Raw genomic sequence first — 3,014 nt, 5'->3', positions numbered from 1 at the left:
TCGCCGTTGTGACTGATTTTTTTTTTCTTCTACTGATTCATATTGGCGTGCTGTGTGAGTTCATTTGTATACTGTGCTTTTTTATTTCCTAGTTTGATATAATTATGCAAGAGAAGGGGGTTTTGAGCTCTCTGTTTCCATTTTGGTTTGCCAGCAGACAGTTCTTTAGAAGGGCACAGTGCTTTTCAAATACAATAATGTATTTTCAAATACAATAATTAATAGTAGTTTTTTTCATCATCCTCAGGCTTTCAGCTATTAAAACTTGTTAGAATTTGAGGAATTGGCGGAGAGTTTGTGGAATACGGTGTTGTATACTATTATATCCTTTTATTAGGAAAGATAATTTGTTTCTCTTCATGCCCTTTTGTTATTCCAGCTATTTCTGGCCGACATTTTCCTTTTTGCTCCTTCACCTTTTCAGTACTTAGCAACATCCTTAAAAACTATTCAAGGCTTCAGTCTCCAAAGCTTTAAGCTGGATGTGCTCCCAAGAGGAATTTGTCTAACCAGAACCCACCCAGGCCAGCAACAGGCTTCAACTTCTAAAAACAGCACCATCCCAGAGGGGGCTTTGGGTTGACCTCTGAGAAACGGTCTTAATCATATCACAAAGTAACATCCCTAGGCAAGAGGAGTGAGAACTGTTAAATCCAAACAGTCTCAGGGAGGGGATGAATCTAAATGCTGTCTTTGATTCTGAGATTTCAGGCTTCCTCCTCATCAGAGCTGTGCCTGTGAAATCCTGGGGATCTCTGGCACTGGGGGGGTTTAAAGCCATTTGGTTTTTGACTTGATCAGATCCAGAGCAAAAAGATCTTTTGTACATGCATAAACACATGGAGATCACTCTTTTGAAGGTAGGAAGCATAGTGCTGGACAAGTATGGTGTTGTGGGTTTGGCGATGAGCGTTTCTAGAGCCAAAACAAAGAAACCACTCTGGTTTATTGTGGAAATGAGAAGAAGCAGAGCGTTTGGATACAGACCGATACACTGGAAGGTGAAAAGTAGTTACTGCGTATGGAGTATGTTTAATGATTGCAGTCCTTAATAGCAAACACTGGCTGTATATGACACATCCTGTTTTTATACAATGCATCTATGTACACATTTACATAAGACTGAAAAGGCACTAGAGTTTCCAAAATAAAACACAAGTCATTTAACAATGTGAATCCTGATGCAGAGAATGCAGAATCTGTTTAGGACACCACGTCAGAAGGGAAGCTTTCAGTATCTCACGGACAGATAGAAACCAGTCTTTCCTGGAAGCCAAGGAATCTGAGAGTCCAACTCCCATTTCTATCTCCAAAATCTTCCTTAATTTTCTGGTTAATGGTCCTATAAGATGTATGGTACTGAAGTGAAGTACACTGTGTAGGCTTATGAAGCTGGATAGCTTACTGTGATATCTGGTGCTCCTGTCCTGTTCTTAGAACTGTGGAAGTGAATGGGTTCTTAATACCAAGGACCTAAATGTGTCCCTGTGTGAGCAGTTCCCAAGAAGCCTTGGAGTCCTCTGTCCCAAAAGGTGCCTTCAGAATAAAGGAGAGCAGGCAGTCCTAGTGCTTCTACCACAGTTATCTTTTGACTTTCATCCAATCAAACTGTTACACTTTAATACATATTTTTAATCTCTTTGGGGAAAGAAACAAAACAAGCCCACAACCTCGGTGGGTAGAAATATGGTGTATGGTAAGAAGCAAAGTTGTTGTATGTTATGTGAAGAAAAGCCTTGGTGCCAAAGCTACCTCATGGCGGTCAGCTTTGTTTCCAGTAATTGTAGCTCTTGTGGTTTCAGTGTCGTGTAGAGGCAGTGTAGGTGGGTGCCTTTCGCATCTCATGATTTCAGCGGTTATAAGAAGCACTGAGCACTTGTACGTGATATTAATTTACACATGAAACTAAAGCAGCAACCAGCCACGTTCAAACAGCTGTGATGTCTGTGTTGCAAGTATAATGCATGCAGTCCAGGGCAGGTTTCATGTACAAAGATTCACATTCCTTCTTGAAGCACCACTGCTTTAGCCTTGTTGCACAAATGGACCTGGGTCTCTCTCATGGTGGGAGCTCCTTTCCACTTTATTCCAAAGCTCTCCGCATGGTAATTTTACAACTGTAACATGGTTACATTAGTAACGCAGATATGAAGTCATTGCATCTGCTTTGTCACCTGCTGAGCACCTTTCCACTGGCCTTCCATTAAAAACAGATGGACCAGGCTTCTTCTGGAACTGCCTGCACTCACCAAAGGCTTTGGCAGGGGCAGGACTTTACCGACTGCAGAAGTTCTTGGCATTCAGGCTGCAGAGAGCTCTCCTGTACCAACCAGTAGTGCTGATGCTGTGGCTTCTCCTGCTGTGACTCTATTCTTTTTTTTTGTAGACACCCACTTGTCTTCACTGGATAACTTTGTAGAGAAATCTGTTCCCTCTCCTAGGAAACTCGAGCAAAACTCCCACTGACCCAAATAAGCAGCTCCAAGGAGAGGTCCAGTGTTTCCCAGAGGATTTAGAATCATGGAAAGTCCAACTCTGAGTGGTGGATTCCTTGGTATGTGTACACTGCAAGTTGTATTTTAATAAGTTAATCAATACACCTTGGAAATACTTCATTGTTTTTAAGTACAATCAAGACAGCACAAGTGTATTGATGCTTGGTTCTGTCAGTGCAGCTCTGCCAGCACAGTGTGCATGAAGCATTGAAAGCCACCTTTGGCCATTAAGAGCCTTGATGAAGTCTTTCCCACTATTGGACATTGTTTTTGCAATAGCTGCTTCTGACCTCATCCTGCAAGCATGCAAGTGTTTGAGTATCTTTTGTGCTTATCAGTGCAAAATGCTGTCAGTCTGCTGAGTTGAGTGCATGTGCTCAAACACGGAGATAACTGGGACTTGGCGGCATGAAATGCAACTTGCACCGTATATAAGCAGCTGGCAATCAGTGTTACTCATTGAACTGGTTTACAATGGCCTGTGAGGCACAGGAAGGAGCACAGCACTAAATATGTGTG

The sequence above is a fragment of the Coturnix japonica genome, chromosome 3 (genome assembly GCF_054131305.1).
Source record: "Coturnix japonica strain WE chromosome 3, WE-NBRP24, whole genome shotgun sequence".
Taxonomy (NCBI): Eukaryota; Metazoa; Chordata; class Aves; order Galliformes; family Phasianidae; genus Coturnix; species Coturnix japonica.
Note: the sequence above shows the minus strand (reverse complement) of the source record.